Source organism: Cyprinus carpio, chromosome B14 (assembly GCF_018340385.1).
Source record: "Cyprinus carpio isolate SPL01 chromosome B14, ASM1834038v1, whole genome shotgun sequence".
Taxonomy (NCBI): domain Eukaryota; kingdom Metazoa; phylum Chordata; class Actinopteri; order Cypriniformes; family Cyprinidae; genus Cyprinus; species Cyprinus carpio.
In genome coordinates, this window is record NC_056610.1 from 27,138,283 (window position 1) to 27,160,120 (window position 21,838).

Here is a 21,838-nt window from a genome sequence, read left to right on the forward strand (position 1 = left end):
TTATGAGTTAAATTTTGTTCTGTTAGTCACACAAAGCTATTGGATGACTACATAGGAATTTAATGGGGTGTAATTATTGTTAACTAAAACTATTAAAAAATTGTATTCGTAAATTGGAAAAAAGCAGAAATGAAATGAAATACGGTGTAAATATTAGATGAAAAACTTGTTGCTGTGGCAGCTAACAGAAATTCGAAGTACTAAAAATGACAAAAAAAAAAAAAACTAAAAAAAAATTAAGGCTAAATTGAAATATTAAAAACGGATAAAATAAATGTGTAAATGGCAAAAACACAAAATTGCCAAAATGAAAATGAAAAGCTAAATCAAAATATTCATAGACACCATAAAAGTATATAAATAATACTAAAAGAACACTGCTTTAATGACTTTTATGGGGCTTTTGTGTGATGTTTGAAGCTTGAAACTTCAGCTTTGTTTCTTTGTACTTTCTTGGAAAACTTCTCAGTTTATGTTTTGCAGATTTCACAAAAGTTACACAAGTTTAGAACAGCATTAGGGTTAATATAGCATAAATGACGCAATAACAATTTTTTTATTTATTTTTTTTTTGGTGCACTATCCTTTTAAGTGCCTCATTATGCTGTAATTGAATTTTTTTATATATAGCAATTCCCATCACTGATGAAGTCTTTTGTCCAGCATCTTCTATCCTCTTAACTGAGCCATGCAATGTTCTGTTCCTTCCTTATGTGTTAACAATTTTAATTTGCTTAATTTCTTATTCATGCATTTAATTATGCAGGTTTTCACTTAGTTGGAAGTCACACTGTCCTCTAATGCCTTCTCCTCAGAGGCTTTGGTCTAAAGTGATTGAACCACTTGAACCCACCACCACGCTCCTTTTCCTTTTGCTTCTCTTTAATGGATTGAGCTCGCAGCCCTCACACATGCATTCTTTATTCATGCGGGTCCCCTATGGCCTCTCCATACATCAGCGCTCTGAAGCCTTTCACCCGCTTTGTCAAACGGACCTCCTGAATGTTAGTATTGATCTTCATTGTTGCTCTCATAGGGGACATGACTCGAATGTAACACTGTTCTTCTCTGTCATTACAGGAAATATACACACGTGTGCAATATTATTAGACACACTTATATATGTGGCCCTCAATCTGTTTACTTCTGAAACAACTGTTACTTTCTGAGTCTGTTCTCCACTCTTTTTATCATTCATCCATGTCAGCGGACCATCTTGTTAAAAAGAATTGGCTGAAGCTGAAAGCTTACGTTATAATAATGAAACAAATGCAAAGTGGGAGAACTGATGAAAAGAATGAATAAAGGAGGAGGTGTTTTGTGAATCACAAATATAATCCAGATGCAGATACCCTGCCCAACATATATTTTAGGTGAAGGGTTTTTTACTCTGGTTATTAAATTATTCCCGCTGTTAGAGAGTTGTTTGTTCCCAAGAACACATATTTCATAACAAATTGATCTATAAGCATAATTGTTTTGAAAGCATTCATGTCTGGTTATCTTCTCACACAATTCACCCAGGACTTTTCTTCTGTCAGAACCTTCAACATGAATAGCCGCTTTATTATTGATATGATAAACACTTTTAATATTCATCTCAGATAATAAATAATGTGCGGTGTCCAAGGTTGGTAGCACGCCTCCATCAAGGTGATGTACTGCAACCACTTTGTTCTTCCCAGCTCTGCTTTTATCAGATGCAATGAGGAAAGAGGAGGTTTAATTGGACTGCTTGACTTCGGGATGATTAGATCTTGGTTTTTAGAGAGCTAGAATGGCAATTGGCCTGCACTCGAAAGTGAATGTATCTGCCATTAAACGCACAATGTCTTGGTCATCCACGGAGCTTTTATTTTGTAAAGACTGCCTATAGAGCAGTCCTCATCTTCTAGCCTGCCTGTCCTTTCAACCAACAACAGATTCCCATTTTTATAATAGCCTCCACTTATGATATTAAAAGCACTACGCAAAGGCAATTACTGTGGATTCTTCCATTGTACCCGTCTTTGTTTGGCACAGTTTGTATGTCTTGTGCTTCTGATGTCAGTACACCAACATAACCTTTCATCCTTGTTGCCCGCCCTGCTTCCCCCACCATCATTAGACGACCTCTTCCTCACAGATCTGTCTGCTGTCCTCTGCATTCCACCAAGTGGCTTTGCTTGTTTGAACTTCTTACAGACCAAAAACAACAACTTTAAAGGGAGTTATCAAGCATCGGGTGGAAAAAATAAAGTAGAAGTGGTATGGAATCGCAGCCCAAGGGTTTTTGAGGCTCTCCTAACAACCTCAGTTTAATATTAATCAGTTTAATATTAATCCATATTTAATTAGGAATCACCCACCGCCTTTCTTGTTTACTTAGATCTGTTGTTCCCGCTGAAGTCAGAGCTCGGGGAGATGCTAGTGGGTTGACATGGGATTACTATTAATAAGCAAGTCAGGAGGGAGATGGGCTGCCTGCCAACCAGGGCGTTTGTTTTTCATTTCATTAGTGTTGAGATTTTTTTGATTATTATGCAGTGTACTGGCTGAACAGTAATACCTCTGGATTTGTGGGAAAATATTTGCTATTCTCGCATGACAGTGTGTGCTTTAAATAATCTGAAAAGATTGCATCAGTATTTACAAGTTGGGATCAAATAACAATGGTGCTTTGAAGGGAGTTCTTTGCAAATTTACTTTGCGCCAAAAAATGCTGTTTATCTTGGCCCGTATATCACATAAGGGATGTATAAAGAGTCTGTTATATTTTTTGTCAGCTTATTTTGGCCAAGAACTGCCTACTTAGAACAGGAAAGGTCTGACTAAAGTGACCCAAGCTTAGTTCAAGTTGTTTTTTTTATACATGCTGTTTAAAGAAATTTGTTTATCTGAAATACATAACAGTTTGTGCAAAAATTAAGAATTCCATTTTCAGTTAATCAAATCATACAAAATTTGCTTAATTGAAAATTCTATTTTAAATATTTCTTTGAGTTTCAATTCATGTAAATTGGACTTCCCAAATTATTTCTGAATGCCGGCACAACCCTGGCTGATACCTCAGTAGTATGAAAAATAATTCAAATCAAATACTTACTCAGCATTCTGTGATCATGTATACAGAAAAATGAAGTGAGATACACTACTGTTTAAAATGATGGGGTCAGTAAGATTTTTAAAAAGAAATTAACTTCTTTAAAACAGCAAAAAAAAATAAAAAAAATTATCAAAAGTGACAGCAAAAGTATTTAAAAAGTTCACAAAGAGTTCATGAAGTTTATAAAGACATTTTAAAAATTCTATTTCAAATGCTGTTCTTTTGAACTTTGTATTCATAAAAAAAAAAAATTACAAAGAAATGTATCCACAAAATATTAAACAGTACAATATTAACATTTTGTTTAAGTTTCCAACATTGATAATAATAATAAATGTTTATTGAGAGCACTAAATCAGCATAGAATGATTTCTGAAGGATCATGTGACACTAAAGACTGCTGAAAATTCAGCTTTACCATCACAGGAATAAATTACATTTCAAATTATTATTTTAAATGTAATAATATTTCACAATATTTCATTTTTACTGTATTTTGTTCCAATAAATGCAGCCTTCACAGGAAAGAGGTCTTTCAATTACATGGACCCCAAATGTCAAAAACGATAGTTGTATGTATTATTTAGAAATCAAAATGTATGTCCATCCATCCAGTAGTAATTGGTACCTATTATTTCACAGACATAACTCTGAAACATCCACTAATACAATTCTGATTATTTAGATATTTTTTACTTGCTAGCAGTTGATGAAGATCTGATGTCACTCACATGCCAGTTCTTGGCATTAGATGCAATATGCATCAAACAGTCAGGGGATGAACTGAAAAAACACTTGTGATGATGAAACTGCATTGGCAGCCCTTTCCTAATAGTTCCAACTGTTAAATAAAGCTCTGTAACATCTACCACATGATAAAACAACTGTTCCAGTCACTGTGGATCCTTTGCAAAGTTCAAGTGCAAGGAAAACTTTTACAACTGTAATAATATTACAGATTAGCAGCCGCCTCTGCAGTCAACCCACAGAAAACACTCATGCTCTGGTGAAGCCGCACAGGAGAAATGGCAGCCAATGTTGACTTAATGTCAGCTATACATTTAGCTTTCTGCCTGGCAAGGGCCAGGAAAAGAGAATCTAATTTATCGTGGAGTCTCAGAGGCATGATGACTGCCATACTCTGACATACACACTCACACACAACATACACATATTCTCACACCCTCTGGGTAAATAGGCTTCCACTAGCCTCTCTCGTCGTTCACTTTTTCTCACTCACTCCTCACACGGGCATCCAAGCATGCCGAGGCATTCACAGTGCACCAATGAGTTATCGAATGATTGACACCCCTGCAGCCACTCGCTTGCGTAAATGGCTATTGGTATTCATCAAAAGAATGCCACAATGAATAAAGGCTAAAGGTGTGTGGGGAGCTTCTAAACCTTTCTGAATGTCTTTTACCTATTCCTTCTTTTCCAGAAAGGGATTCCATCGGGGCCTTCTGCAAAGACTTCAATGAGAAAACCAAAGACCTCAAAGAAGGTATTCCTTTCCCATCAAGATCAACGTGAAGGTAAATGTAACCACTAAAAAGGAATACTGTTGGTGTTTTTTTTTTTGTTTTGTCACGTCAACACCACTTTACCAATCAGTTACAGATGGAACTCTTGAGGGCCTCATAATTACACTCTTATTGCTTTCAGTCAATTGCTTGCTCTTTGTTTGTTTTGCCGCTCGTTTTCTCATTTTATGAGTCCCTTGGAGGCGCTCGTTTACATTCGCATCCCAGGCGCACATTAGCAAACAGCATTAGATGCGTCGCGAATGCCAAAGCGCGGATTAGGCCGGTCTTCTGACATTATGATCAAATGAAAGGTATTGAGCGAAGTGGATGTAAACAGAAGAACAGAGCTTTCCCGATCTGAGCGTGACTCGTAAATGAGGAATAGTCATTGATGCGGTGTATGCAATGTTCATCTGGCCTAAGTTTATCTCCTCGTTCACCTTCTCAGGGCGCATCAGCACTCGATTAGTTATAAATGTTTTTGTCAAGGACACAATTTTGTGTTTGAATGCAAAGACCGTAAATGTACTCCAAGTTTCTTGGAGAAATGGGGGCCGTTTGATGGATCCCTCAATTGTGTGCATTTAAACAGCTTTTTCCCTGACACCTTTTAGTCTTTGTTTCTCTCATACGATCGTTCCGTCTCTTCTAATCGAGTCTCTCCCATTTTCAACCCGCCCTCTGTAAACAAATGAGAGGTCTAGCACTTCTCCTCATATTCTCAGTCTTTTGTAAATAAAGATGGATTGATGGCTGTTAGTAATGCTTGCCGAGTCACATGCCAGAGAGCATTTGAGCAAAGGCTCATTATGAAGGTGCTGAGAAATGGCTTTTTATTATGAAGAGGTCATTGTTCACTAATTTTAAAGTGGCACGACTGTGTGAAATGAGAGTTCTCATTACAGTTGTCTTTTACATTACAGAACTGTTGAAAAGCTCTGGTGTGATTTCAATTGAAAGTCCCAGTTTCGAGAACCCTCTGTGTCTGTAAGCGAAACGGGGTGATGCTGTGGCAGTCCAGACGGCGGTGCAAACATTGTGAGGAAATTATATGGCCACATTATGCTTCGGCACTGCCATCCAATCCATTCTGGGGTGTTTTAATGTCTCTGGCTCATGTCTAATGCTCGGGGTCTCAGTCAGAACCCAAACACATAATCTTTGTTTTCTTCTGAGCCGATTAAGCGAGTGTCTGTGGTCCAGTTCTGCCACAGTTTGAATCCGGAGGCTTCTGTAGGCATAAAGAAGAACTAGACATCTTCAGTAACAATGTCACCTTCATCTAGCTCATCTCTTTGTGTTGTCCAGTCAGTCGTGGTTGCCCGAGGGTGGGAATTGTCAGCCTTTGTTGTTGGCTCTCCTTTGCAGGTACATCAGCTTTCGTTCCAGGACCAGATGCAAACGTTTTCAGAGGGAGAGAGAGAGAGGAAAATGTGTACCTCATGCTGTTGTCATTCATCATTTGTTCCTTGAATACACATGCAACAGCTCACTGTGATTTTTTTTTTTTTATTATTTTTTTTTACTATATGCATGATCATTTCTCATCATTTTTTTTTTTTTAGACAATAATAATAAATGACTTCAATTTGGCACATTCTGAAGTCTGTGAGTTGTGCTCATCTATGCAAAATTTGCTTAAACACTGTCAAGGTGTGGTAGTTGGTTGCCAGGGCTTCCTGGCTCAAGTAATCCCCAGTCTCCATGACATATAACTTGTTCTGGTCCCTTGTTATGCAATTTAATTTAAGTTTACATTTTAGCAATTTTGTTGTGTGCTGTTTTTATTTTTATATATATTTATTTTAGTTTTTGTAATTTTAATATTTCAGCCCACACTCGTTTTTATTTTTTGTGCAAGTTTCTTACATTTTCATCTACTTTTTATATTTTATTTTATTTCAGTTATTCAGTTAATGAAAATATTCTTGTTTTAGTTTTCGTTAACCTTCACAACATACCTTTTTCCCTTCATTTTTATTTACAATGTCTGATTGCTAAGATGTGTAATAGCATATGTACAATTAATTGCACAAGTTTACACACAACGTTGCAAAACTCCATTAAACAAGCCTCTGTATGTCTGAGCAAAAGTAATATTGATGTTTGAGCACCACATTTATTTAGTTTGTGCATAACAAATAAAAACTGTGTATAAAAGAAATACAAGAGTAATGGAGTTAAAGAGTAAATCAAAAAGAAGAATGGTGAGCAAAAAGAGGAAGAGGCAACTTTTATATACTCATTACTTTATACTTTTTTGTTATTTGCAGTATTGATGAGGCTCAAAGGAAACAGCTCACCCAAAAATGAAAACACTTCATCATTTACTCACCCTCATGTGATTCCAAAGTCATTTGACTTTTTATCTTCTGTTGAGGAATTTTAAAAAATGTTCACCCTGCTCTTTTTCATACAATAAATGTAAATGATGACCAAGGGCTGTCAAGCTACAAAAAGGAAGAAAAGTCAAATAAAATGCAAATCTTCAATACGACTTGTGCTATATCCATATAAACAGCTTTCATTGTATAGATAAGAAATGTTTTGGACCATCCATAAAAATACCATTGTTCGTGTTAAACACAAAAAAGAAAAAAGAGGTTTTCTTACAGGTTGTTTGAAAGACATGAGGTTGAGTAAATTATGACAGAAGGTTTATTTATTGGGTGAACTATCCCTTCAAGACATCCAGAACATAAAACTCTATTGCTAAACAAGGGAAAATTTCTTTGCATTATTCATTCTTAGAGTCTTACAGGCAAATTAGACCCTAAAGTTAGCACCCTCAAACTATACTGATGAGCATTTCGACAGGGATTGAAGATTAGCCTGGGCTACGTGATCTTCAGCTCCAGGGGGTGTAGAGAATATTTCTCTGGTTGAGTTCGCAGCACAATGCCTTGCTCTAGGCTTGAGCCGGATGGCTGCAAGGCATTTTTGCCAGGCTGTCTCCCCAAGTCAGACTGCCTGTGAAGTCCCAGTTGTCCTATTTAAGCTGTCTGCTGCACACTCATTGTTTTTTGAGCCTCTCTATGCAGGACTAATCCACTGCCTTAAAAGCTTTGGTTTTAGGCAGGCCTGACTGTCGAGGGTGTGTGCTGGGGGAATGGAGGGTGTGTGGATGTGTGCGTCTGGCTTCTCTTTGACTCAAGTTTATGAGAGGCTGTCAAAGTCTATGGATGCCAATGAGCATTCTGTCAGGGTCCAGAGACTCTGTTTGATGCTAGGATTTTGGCTCCTCTCACTATCGAAGAGGATAGGTGTTAGTGATACCACCCGCTATGTGTGATGAGACTGATAGACAGAGTGCGATAGCTTGACGCCCACAAGTCCGAAAACGAAAATAACCTTCTGTTTCCCACAGTCTCGATAGATAATCGTCAAAAACAAACGCAACATGCAATGCAGATTTTTTTTTTTTGCCAACTGCAGTATATAAGGGTTTTATCAAATATTGTAAGCTTTATCATTTATTTTGTAGTTTTTATATGATTTTATGACACTATTCACACAACATGGGTTTTAACTCCCATTTTCTCTTTTTCTTTTGTTATCAAGCAAAGCTTTTTTTTTAATGTATGCACTTATAGTGAACACACCTATTTTTTATTTTTATTTTTTTTCTTCTTTTTTGATGGAGCAACAGTTGCAGTCCTGGTTCACTTGGTGCCTTAGGCTTAAGACAAGACACCAAAGGGAAAAAAACTACTTTTTAATGACTTTTATTGGTTCTTTTTAACAAAATTTGTAACCAAGCAAAATTGGCACTGAACCTGGCCAAGCACTGTAGTTTTATAGAAAAGTACAGTTTTTTTTCTCAGGAAATTTTATTTATTTGTCTTATTTATATCATTTTTACAATATCCTTGTATTATTTATTTATATTTTTGGCATTTTCTTTTATCTCCTTCCATATGAATGCATGTAAACCTTTATGTAAATATGAAGTACTTAAGTCATTTTGATCATTTTGTATTCTTAAGGAAAAAGAGAAAAATCGAGATGGGGAATTTAAGCAAAGTTTAATGGCAATTTAAAGGAAATAATTTGCAGCATTTACAACTCGATAGGGACTGACTGTTTTAAGACTAGAATAGGAAATTTATGTCACAGCATTTTAGACAAATGTAATTTGCCAAAGATACAAATATATACACTACCATTCAAAGGTTTAGGTTCAGTACGATTTATTTATACTTTTATTTATAACACGTTAAAAGGGCATTTATAATGTTACAGATATTAAATAAACACTGTTCTTTTTAACTTTCTATTCATCAAATAATACTGAAAAATTTATCACAGTTTCTGCAGAAATATTAAGCAGCACAACTGTTTTCAGCACTGATGATAATAACAACCATTAATAATATCTGAGCACCAATAATAATTGTACACCAAATCAGCATATTAGAATGATTTCTGAAGGAAATTTTCTGATCATATGACACTGAAGACTGGAGAAATGTCTGCGGAGAATTTAGCTTTGCCATCACAGGAACAAACTTGAAAATAGTAATTTTAAAATTTAATAATATTTCATATTTAATATTATGGCTTCTACTGCATTTTGATCAAATAAATGCAGCCTTGGTGAGCGTGAGAAGCTTTTAAAAACATGAAAAAAAATCGTACTGACCCAAAATATTTGTATTTTTTTTTTATTTTTAATTCACCTGGCTACAAAATGACCCCTTTTTTCTTTCCTCTAGTCCGACAGGACGTATGACCTGAAAATTGGGCAGCCCACTGTGTCTTACTTTTTGAAACAGGCCGCCGGCATTGAAAAAGGAGCTGGAAAGACTGGTAAGCGAGACCTATTAAAGCCAGGGCAGCTATGGCCATACATCCTTCCTTCCATCTCTCAGCACTCAATTTTTGTATAACTCACCACCACCTTATGTTTCAGTAATGGACAGACTTCCCCTGCAGGGTGTTTTGGTTCAGATTGAATTTTTTGACTGATGATATATTGATGATGAGCTGCACTGGTAGAGAGCTAGGCAGTTACTAATGGGAATGCTGCGGTGAAGGTGGCATGTTAAAAAAAGAGAATTATGGATTTGCTTCATTTTTGTACGTTTCACTCCACCTCAATTATTCTTTCTTATGCGCCCACTCTTTCCTCTTCCTCTCTCTTTCCGTTACTTCCCCCCTTCACTCCATCTCCACTTCCATTTTTCTCAATCATGACCAACCATACCTGCTGCTGGTTTCTCTTTCTGTGCTACTGTGTATCATCACCCGTCTCTTTTCCCTCCCGCCTTGTTCCTCCACTCAGGGCATGAGATCGCAGGTATGGTGACGGTGAGGGCCGTATATGAGATTGCACGGGTCAAATCACAGGATGAAAGCTTTAAGCTGCGAGACACCTCAATGCAGAATGTTTTCAAGAGCATCATCGGTTCAGCCAGATCCCTCGGCATCAAAGTTATCAATGAGTGAGAGTCCTTCAAACTTCATTCTACTGCATTCCTCACAACATACAATATCAGTCAAATGTTTGGATACACCAACTCATTTATATCATTTTTACAGAAAAAAAAAAAAAAAAAATTATGTAATAGCCAAAAATGTTCTCTCTGTCCATGTTTAAACTGTATATACACAAACACTACCAAAAGTGATCAGTAATTTTTTTTAAAGAAATTAATTTAATTAATCAAGCATGTATTAAAGGGATAGTTCACCCAAAAATGAAAATAATGTCATTAATTACTCACCCTCATGTCTATCCAAACCCGTAAGACCTCCGTTCATCTTCGGAACACAGTTTAAGATATTTTAGATTTAGTCCGAGAGCTTTCAGTCCCTCCATTGAGAATGTATGTACGGTATACTGTCCACGTCCAGAAAGGTAATAAAAACATCTTCAAAGTAGTCCATGTGACATCAGAGGGTCTGAAGCATCGAAAATAAATGTTGGTCCAAAAAAAAAAAAAAATTACGACTTTATTCAGCGTTGTCTTCTCTCCCGGGACTGTTATGAGCGTTCACAGCACTGCAGTTTAGTGATATCCGGTTCGCGAACGAATCACTCGATGTAACCGGATCTTCTTGAACCAGTTCACCAAATCGAACTGAATCGTTTGAAACGGTTCGCGTCTACAATAAGCATTAATCCACAAATGACTTAAGCTGTTAACTTTTTTAACATGGCTGACACTCCCTCAGAGTTAAAAAAAAACAATATCCCGGAGTAATTCATTTACTCAAACAGTACACGGACTGAACTGCTGTGAAGAGAGAACTGAAGATGAACACGAGCCGAGCCAGATAACGAACGAAACATTGACTCGTTCTCGAGTCAAGAACCGTTTCTGTCGGATGCGTCCGACTCGAGAACCGAGGAGCTGATGATACTGCGCATGCGTGATTCAGCATGAAGCTCACTGACACACAGCGCGTATGAACTGAACTGGTTCTTTTGATGATTGATTCTGAACTGATTCTGTGCTAATGTTATGAGCGCGGGTAAAACGAAGGCTTGAATCAAGGGCAGTCATCGCCAATGAAGTCATTACGTCGAGCTCAAAAGAACTGGTGTGAATCATTTTCTTCAACCGGTTTATTGAATCGAACTGTCTGAAAGAACCGGTTCGCGGAAAAAGGACCGAACTCCCCATCACTACCGGTGATCCGAAAACCGATGCAACCGGTTCTTGACTCGAGAACGAGTCAATGTTTCGTTCGTTATCTGGCTCGGTCAGTAGTTCAATCAGTGTACTGTTTGAGTAAATTAATTACTCCGGGTATTGGTTTATTTGAACACAGAGGGAGTGTCAGCCATGTTAAAAAAGTTAACAGCTTAAGTCATTTGTGGATTAATGCTTATTGTTGACGCGAACCGTTTCAAACGATTCAGTTCGATTTGGTGAACTGGTTCAAGAAGATCCGGTTACATCGAGTGATTCGTTCGCGAACCGGATATCACTAAACTGCAGTGCTGTGAACGCGCTCATAACAGACACGGGAGAGAAGACAACGCTGAATAAAGTCGTAGTTTTTGCTATTTTTGGACCAACATGTATTTTCGATGCTTCAGAAAATTCTAACGGACCCTCTGATGTCACATGGACTACTTTGAAGATGTTTTTATTACCTTTCTGGACGTGGACAGTACACCGTACATACATTCTCAATGGAGGGACTGAAAGCTCTCGGACTAAATCTAAAATATCTTAAAACTGTGCTCCAAAGATAAACGGAGGTCTTACGGGTTAGGAACGACATGAGGGTGAGTCATTAATGACATAATTTTCATTTTTTGGGTGAACTATCCCTTTAAGTTGATTAAAATTGATGGTCAATAAACTGTTAGTTTTGTTAGTTTTCATAAAAAAACATTACAAGTGATGACAAGAAGAAGAATTGATTGAAGGATTATTAATAAGAAGAAATATTTCTTGAGCAGCATATCAGTATAATAGAATGATTTCTGAAGGATCATGTAACACTGAAGACTGGAGTAATGATGCTGAAAAATCAGCTTTGCATCATAGGAATAAATTACATTTATTAAAAACGTAAAATACATTACAATAGAAAACGTAAATTAAAAAAAAAAAAACTTTTTACATTTATTTTTATATTGTAATGATTTGACTGTTTTGATCAAATAAAGGCAACCTTGATGCAAAAACATTAAGCATTAAACAACCTTGATGCAAAAACATTAAAAATCTTACCAATTCCACTTTTGAATGGTAACTAGTATATCTCTTTAAAAAAAAAAAATCTAAAAGTTTTTGCTTTATGGAAAAAATGATGCATGCGTGGGCATGATTTACATACAAAACTATTTTCAAGCATTTCACACTTTCTTTTGTGTTTTCTGCATGTCTGGTCTCTACTGTGAGTATTAAACATCTATCTTTTTCTTGTATAAATATTGCAGGCATCCCACCACCTAAAGACCTTAATAAAGAGATGTGAATAAATAATGGCTGAATAAATCAAGTCTTACTTCACACGCTCACCAATGACTTCATTTCTTGTGCTCATTTGGAATTTTATGCCATTTCTCACTGTTGTTGAGATTGAGCTTGATTTGCAGCCTTTTAAAAATGAATAAAAAAAAATGTTTTTTTTTTATAATTAATGCCTTAATAATGCTGAGAAATTGTAAGGGATGCTGCTAGTATATTTATTGAGACTATTCATTAAATGAGTGTTTGCTTGACAGCTACCAGAAGCCTTTTCTATCCTCTGTCTCTGCGACATCAAATGTCATTGAGCCATTGAAATTTGGCAGCATTTAGACAGGCAAAAAAAAGCAGCCTGTTCTGTTAGCAGAGTCTTGTCTTTTCTTAAACCAAACCTCTTTAATAAATGAACCATGTCACTGAGGCATAAATGGCCAGACCCATCATTTGTGTATGAGGGAAGAGCAATGCTCGCCTTGCATTTCAATCGATCTCTAGAAATGTTTGAAATTCTAATGTAATGTAGATGTATCTGTTGATATGCCTCTAATCTCCGTCTTCTCTGTCACTCTCACGATGCTCCCCCTATCCTCTCCTGTCATCCCTCTGTCAGCCTGTCACCAGAAGAGTACGGGGAGTTTCTCCGAGAGCGTGAGGAGAGACTGAAGGCAGAAGCAGAGGCAGCAGCCGCTGAGGCAGCAGCAGTAGTAAAGAAGAAATGAAGAGCTGCTGTGTGCTAGAGTTATTTATCAATGCAAAACCCCCATTCACGTGGATTCGTCCTACTGTTCCAGACGTGTTTTTCTAATAAAATGCTGCTCATTTGCATCCAAATGTATTAAGGTGTATTTTTTCCTCCGTATCTCTCTTTGATGATACTATCCTGCCTCCTGACTTTTTTCTACCTCCCCCACTTTCTCTTTTCTTTTCTCTGCCTCCTACAACCTTTTTTTAGGCCTCTGAGCCACTTTCACCTACTCTTTCTCTCACATCCATTGGCTTATCTGTCTCTCCTAGCCAACTCTGGGTATAATAAATCCAGAGGTTTTTTTATAGCTGCTATGTCTTTGACATCTGTGCTGAAGTAGATTGCTATTTGGCAACACATTGACACAGGTTGATATGCATTGACATAAGGACATTTTTTAACGCTTATTTAAATGGATTGGATGCACCCAAAGAGTTCTTAAGCATTTTCTTGTATTAAAAAAAATGTATATGGGTTGAACACTGTGAACTATATTATCAACCAGTGATATATTAAAGTCCTTCTCAAAAAATTAGCATATTGTGAAAAAGTTCATTATTTTCCATAATGTAATGATAAAAAATACATATACAGGTCCTTCTCAAAAAATTAGCATATTGTGAAAAAGTTCATTATTTTCCATAATGTAATGATAAAAATTAAACTTTCATATATTTTAGATTCATTGCACACCAACTGAAATATTTCAGGTCTTTTTATTGTTTTAATACTGATGATTTTGGCATACAGCTCATAAAAACCCAAAATTCCTATCTCAAAAAATTAGCATATTTCATCCGACCAATAAAAGAAAAGGGTTTTTTAATACAAAAAAAGTCAACCTTCAAATCAGCCTGTGGCACTGCTGAGGTGTTATGGAGGCCCAGGATTCTTCGATAGCGGCCTTAAGCTCATCCAGAGTGTTGGGTCTTGTCTCTCTCAACTTTCTCTCACAATATCCCACGATTCTCTATGGGGTTCAGGTCAGGGAGAGTTGGCAGGCCAATTGAGCACAGTAATACCATGGTCAGTAAACCAATTTACCAGTGGTTTTGGCACTGTGAGCAGGTGCCAGGTCGTGTGCTGAAAAACGAAAATCTTCATCTCCATAAAGCTTTTCAGCAGATGGAAGCATGAAGTGCTCCAAAATCTCCTGATAGCTAGCTGCATTGACCCTGCCCTTGATACAACACAGTGGACCAACACCAGCAGCTGACATGGCCCCCCAAACCATCACTGACTGTGGGTACTTGACACTGGACTTCAGGCATTTTGGCATTTCCTTCTCCCCAGTCTTCCTCCAGACTCTGGCACCTTGATTTCCGAATGACATGCAAAATTTGCTTTCATCTGAAAAAAAGTACTTTGGACCACTGAGCAACAGTCCAGTGCTGCTTCTCTGTAGCCCAGGTCAGGCGCTTCTGCCGCTGTTTCTGGTTCAAAAGCACACGCCTGTGCACGGTGGCTCTGGATGTTTCTACTCCAGACTCAGTCCACTGCTTCCGCAGGTCCCCCAAGGTCTGGAATCGGTCCTTCTCCCCAATCTTCCTCAGGGTCCGGTCACCTCTTCTCGTTGTTGTGCAGCATTTTTTTGCCACACTTTTTTCCTTCCCACAGACTTCCCACTGAGGTGCCTTGATACAGCACTCTGGGAACAGCCTATTCGTTCAGAAATTTCTTTCTGTGTCTTACCTCTCGCTTGAGGGTGTCAATGATGGCCTCCTGGACAGCAGTCAGGTCGGCAGTCTTACCCATGATTGCGGTTTTGAGTAATGAACCAGGCTGGGAGTTTTTAAAAAGCCTCAGGAATCTTTTGCAGGTGTTTAGAGTTAATTAGTTGATTCAGATGATTAGGTTAATAGCTCGTTTAGAGAACCTTTTCATGATATGCTAATTTTTTGAGATAGGAATTTTGGGTTTTCATGAGCTGTATGCCAAAATCATCAGTATTAAAACAATAAAAGACCTGAAATATTTCAGTTGGTGTGCAATGAATCTAAAATATATGAAAGTTTAATTTTTATCATTACATTATGGAAAATAATGAACTTTTTCACAATATGCTAATTTTTTTAGAAGGACCTGTATGTATATATATATATATATATATATATATATATATATATATAAAAAAAAGTTAAAAAGAAGATTTTGGAACATGTGAAACTTTTTTCAGGATTCTTTGATGAATAAAAAGTTAAAAAGAAGAGCATTTATTTAAAATAGAAATCTTTTCTAACAATATACACGCCTATCTTTTTATTCTTTCTTTTTAAATGTTTATTCTTTCTTTTTCTGAAAGCTTTTATTCAGCAAGGAAGTGTTAAATTGTTAAGAAGTGATAGCAAAGATTTATATTGTTAGAAAAGATTTATATTTTGAATAAATCCTGAAAAAAAGTATCACCGGTTCCAAAAAAATATTTGTTGCCACATTGCTAATTCTATTAATAAATCAGCATATTAGAATGATTTCTTAAGGCTCATGTGACACTTTATACTGGAGTACTGGCTGATGGAAATTCAGCTTTTGCATCACAGAAATAAATTATATTTTAAAGGATATTAAAATAGAAACCATTATTTTATATTGTAATAACATTTTTTTTTTGTTTGTTTGTTTTTTTTTTCCTGTATTTTTGCTGACCAGTAGTGTATGTATATATAAGCCTCTAAGTGCCGTCTTAACTTTTCTTCTAAAGTTTGCATTTTTATCATTGAACGGCAGTATGTATATATATATATATATACAGTATATATATATATATATATATATAATCTATATATAAAACCTTTTAAACTGCTGCAGCCATGACATCAAAATTTAGTTCTGTCAAGATTTTCCTACGGTTTTTATAATGGGACTTTTCAATTTATTATATTTTAAAAAACATATTTTTAAAAAAAAAAACAAAAGCTGTGAGATTTAGAACATTACACATTATAAAAAAAAATTTTTTAAACAGTTAACATTAACCGTTAAAAATTTAAGAATTTAAAATGTAAATACATTAGACCGTTTGGGCTGTGAGTTTGTGCAGTTTAGCACGGACCTTATTTCATTCATGAATTGAAAAACCCCTTTATAAAAACCCATAGAAAAAATCTCAAGAGAACTCGAGATGATGAATTAGTCTTCTGGGTTTTTGATGTCACAGCTGCAGCACTCTATTCGCATACATTTAAAAGCTGTAGCCTACAGTAGTAAAAAACCTTTACCTGTGTAATCTGCGTACATACACTCTACTTTATAGCATATGAAAACTGCCTGTATTGTCATAAAATGTGAACTATTTTATCGCCCAGCTGTAATCTGATAAATGCAACTATAAGGTATGAAGTTCAACCAAAAAATGTAAATCTGCTGAAAATATACTCACTCTCAGGTCATCCAAGATGTAGTAGTTTGTTTGGAGAACAGATTTGGAGAAATCTTAGCATTACATCAGTTGCTCACTAATGGATCCTCTGCCATCAGAATGAGAGTCCCAGACAGCTGATGAAAACATCACAATAATCCACAATCCAGTCATTATAGTGCTTCCTCCATTGGTAAAAGACACATCAAAAAAGTTGTATTCCCACATCAAAATCTACCAGCATATTTGTTTAGAACTGTTTTGACTGCTTGGCTTGCAAATGGTGCTTGATGTGTACATATTTCACTGGAAAAAGCAATTTTATAGGTAGAGGACTCATTTTAGTTGGAAGCAACAGTTAAAAATGTCTTAATGGTGGATTTGTTTCTTACAAACAGTTTTTCGATTCACAGGATGTTAATCGACTGAGTGTGTGTGGGATTACATGTGTATTATTTTATGCATGTTAAGCAACTCATCGAACGAAAAAACACACCAAAACACATCATATAAAGAAACAACTCATCTACATCTCGGATGGCTTGAGGGTGAGAATTTTCAGGACATTATAATTTAAAAATTCCTTTAGAGATTATAAACATTAACATTATGATTGCTTGACTATTGGGATACAGCTTGGGAAAGAAGTCTTGGAAATGCCAGGCTGTATAGGCAAAGCGAAAAATGTGTAATGGATTGTAATTTGGTCTGTGATGGAGTAGCCCGAGTGACCCAGTGACTTTACAAGCACTGTCAAATCACTTGCCTTAAAGTCAAGTGCATTTGTGATTGTTTTCAAAATGCTTGTTGAAAGTGTGAGTACCACAGTAGACCCTTTAGCGCTCTCTCTGATTTGAACAAGATTGCAGTGTCTGCACTCTATCCAGGCTTTAGTGACAGTGTTCTTCATGTCGCTGACTGCAATTTCACATGAACAGGGAAGGACGAGAGATAACATGAAATAGGATGTGATTTCTCATATGGCCTTTTGCTAAAGGCATCAGAATCTGTATCTTATGCATTGGATGAAGCTTGCCAAAGTGCAGAATCTCACAAGAGCCCTGTAAGAGTTAAGAGGCAAGTCTTTCGCAGACGGTCATGTGGTCATATAAGATCTGCAGTGCGTTTTTGCTATCCCAAATGAGATTTGGTGTTATGTAGGCTAATTCAACCGCTCTTTATTATTATACCCCTGTATGAACTCCACACTACACTGCATCCTGAATATTGCTAAAAGTAGATATAAAATGACCCTACTTAGTAGGAATCTCAGAAATATAGCACAGACCTTGTTCAGGGGTTTCTTTATTCGCCATGTTGAATTTTTTGACAAGAATGAAAACGAGGCTGTGAGGAGATAGAAGTACAGTAGCTATGTTATCAACAACTTGAATTAATGCACAATAAACGACTGATGGAAATGCCAAATTTTTGGGGGAAGCAGATTTTGAGAAAAAAAATCCCTTAATTCGCAAAACAGTTTTTACGCTCACTTGAGGTAGTTTTTGACTTAATGCTAAATCAAAAAGTCATGTGACTTTGCACTGTGGGATGGCAAACCTGACTAACCAGGACCGATCGTGTTGCAGAGCATGGTATTTCTGTGTAACTGTGATTAAAGTATTTCTGTGTAATCTGTCCTCAAAGTATTACTGCATAATTGATCTCAGAACTGTTTTACATGACTGCGCAGCATTCCCAAACAGCAGGCACCCACCTCCGAAAACAATGACCACATTGTGTTTCATCTGCTCGCTCTGAGGTGCAAGTGAACTGTAAAAAATTATTTGTTGGTTTAACTTAAAAAAGTAAGTATCCCGGTTGCCTTAAAATTTTTAGTTCATTTAAACCCTTCTTGGACAACATACGTAATTTTACACATGTAAACCAGTTAATACACATATTTACTTACCAAATGTGGTAGACTGAGAAAATTCTCACACTTTTTGAAGAAGATCAGCAAGATGGCTGACGATGGTCTTCACGAGCTATACCGCGATAAGTGATGGTTTTTATTTTGTTGTTTTTTTATTTGTTTGCAATTGAAAAAATTACAACAGTTATGAAGTAATGGGGAAAACGGACATCATCACATGAAGTTAGAAAAGCTACACAAAATTATCAGAATATGTCGTTGACAAAGGAGAAAAAAATTTAATTAATAAAAAAATTTGTCTCTTAAAGGATAGCTTGCAATAGACTCAAGATTGTTAAATATTTTAGAAGCCTTGTGATAAGTGATATTGAGAACACGATATTGATTAACACATTGAATTTTAAGTTGAGGGGGCAAATACTCTAGTTCAGATAACTTGCAAACTATTTGAGAAAGTGTAAACTTTAAAACATTAAGTTGAAATGAACAAATTCATAAACTGCAAGTTGTGTCAAATTGAAACCAAAAAAAAAAAAAAAATCATTAAAACAACTAAACTGCTAAATAACTGCTAAATTTTTTAAGCGTAGCTTATAGGATATATGAAAATTATTATATTCAGTGGCTTCTCCTACTTTTCACAGGAAGTGACGATTTTGTTCTCTTGACTCGTTGGATGGAAACGGTGCTTATTCGCAATTGTTTTAATGCATATTCCAATTTTGCGCATAAGTTAAATTCGCAATTTTGGATGGCTTTGTGGATTCGTACTGTAGTTTAATAACATGCCAGTTGTTCAGCTTATCTTTCCAAAGAAGCTTTCAGTAGACAAAAGACCATAAAACAGTTTTTAAAGTTTTTAAATATACACGATCTAGTGACTTTATACAGTCGTAAACAGTGTCTACACAGCCTTGTTTTCATCCACGTAAATTTCAGTATGGCGTTCTTTCCTGACTAAAGTCTATTTCCTCTCATTTTATAGTGAATATAAGATTGGAATTGCCTGAGTCATTAAAAAAATTAGCAAATCTTGTACATATTAACTGTAGCCAGAGTCCGTGCAAAAGTAAAAGTGAGCTATACACCGCCATGATGAGTAGCCTACTATCATATTGAATGTTTATTTGCAGTCTGAAATACATGTAAATTATAACAAGAATTTTCTTGTTGAATCTGAATGTGTACATTTGTACAATTTTCTTAGAAATACCAAACATTAGAAGAAGTTTGCTCCACATAAGCTGAATTGATGCTGAGATGCAATTTGAGCTGGAAGATAACGTCTGCTCCACTTCAAAGAACTGCAGAAGAGGATGAGTGTAACCAAATGGGCTGGAATTTGAAGATGAAGACACTCAAGTGGAGACTTCATGGAAAAGACTTTTCCAGGTTAGTTGAATGCTAAAATGAGACCTCCAATTTATTTATAAGACTGAGGTAAAAGTTAGCATACTCATCATTATTCTGAATGCATAGGCTAATGAATTCTTTATTGCTTTCATATTTATGTGGGGGAAAACTCTGAAAGGGTGAAAAGGGTCATAGTATTAGTTTGGCTTGTTTCATTAAAAATAAATGAAATTAAAACTGCTTATTTAAGTAGTTTTTAAAAAGTAGTTTGATTAGTCACCTCTGAATCTGTTCTAATACCTATTTACTTCATGTGTACTGTAGACTACCTATTGCATTTCTCTCAGCGTTGTTTATTAGTTATTTTGTAAAACTCTTGAATCTGCATCTTTACATTGAAACTTTTTCACTTTCGGTATTTCCAAATTATAATGTTTTCAGATTTGTTCTAGTATTAGTTAAGCTTTTTTCCATTGGATTTTCTCACTGGAGAATGATTAATACTTTCAGTAACACTTTACAATAACGTCCCATTAGTTAATGTACGTTAATTTATTATCTAACAATGAGCAATACATTTTATTACAGTAGCCTATTTATTCTTTGCCAGCGTTAGTTGATAAAATTACAATTGTTCAATGTTAGTTCATGTTATCTCAGGTTCCTTTAAATAATATTAAAATATGTAATTTTGATTTTAATAATGTATTAGTACATTAGTATTAGTATTTTTCACTACTACTTCATGATAAAACTGTAATTAATTGATTTGAATTAGTAGAACCTTATTGTAAAGTAGTACCTGCTTCCTTGTTTACTAGATCTGAGCGCCTATTTTCGGCTAATTTAATTTTTTTGACTTTTCATAAAATTGTCATTTAATTCACAGAAGGCTCCTTGAATGTCCACATGGTGGCACTACATCTTTAAAGACTGTTTGCAGGTTGCTAACAGACACAGATAATCATCCTTTGGAGAGTGTAACTCCCTCCTCTCCTCTACATCCTGAATGGAGTGTGCTTTGCATATTCCTGTGAGCTAAATGTCTTTAGCCTGACAGTCCAGCTAGATATGTGTCCCTATGTGCATATAATTTTCAAACAGTCATAACTAGATGCTTTTGTCTAAAATCTGAGACAAATTTATCTTCTGATCTTGGCTTCTGACTGATCGTCTTAGAGCCCAAGTGAGTGGCTTTTCTTTGATGTGAAACTAGACTTTGTCAGCTACCTTCTACCAACTTCAAAAGTCTTTCTGCAGAATGAATGCAATCAGTACATAGCTGTTACATATCTGTTAGATAAACCATGCCACCCCACGGCTGATGTGCTGTAATGAATTTCATTTTACATGTCATGTCACAAACGAAAATACACATATGAAGTTTACAGTGGTCTAAATTGATCTAGAAAAAGTGTTGGGTAGAATACTAATCTCTTCCACTTTCTAATGTTGTGTGCATGGTATATTTCCATAAGGGGGCATCAGTTGTAGTTTATCTTATATTTTATATCATTTATAGTTTATTATATATACCACTACAAATATTGTCTCTGTTTGCATATGTACAAACACACAGATTACTAAAAGCTCTTCTCTCTCTCTATCTAGTGGCTGTTCATTTTTTTTTTTTTTTACACTGAGATTCAAACATTAGACAAACATTTGTTATTGTATTTCAGCTGTATGATGTGTATATCATCATACATTTATTTTTAACCATACGTCTAAAAAAGTAGTAATTTTTCTAGATATACATTTAGGAAATACATCTAAGAATAGTAATTTTTACAGATAGAAGAGAACAGGAAAAAAAAAACTATGTTCAGTGATCTTTCTGTACATCGTAAGCATTGATTTGTGAAATAAAATCATTCATATGGGATGTAATATAGTTAACCGATTTCCCCCATTTTTTTAGTTCATGGTTAACAAATGCTGTTATCCTAATTTAGGATGCTATA

The 21,838-nt window shown here is 35.8% G+C and overlaps 1 pseudogene; it reads left to right on the forward strand.

Moving 5' to 3' along the window:
• LOC122139708 overlaps positions 1-13,367 on the forward strand; it is a 28,414-nt pseudogene extending 15,047 nt beyond the window's left edge.
• The last annotated feature ends 8,471 nt before the right edge of the window (positions 13,368-21,838 follow it).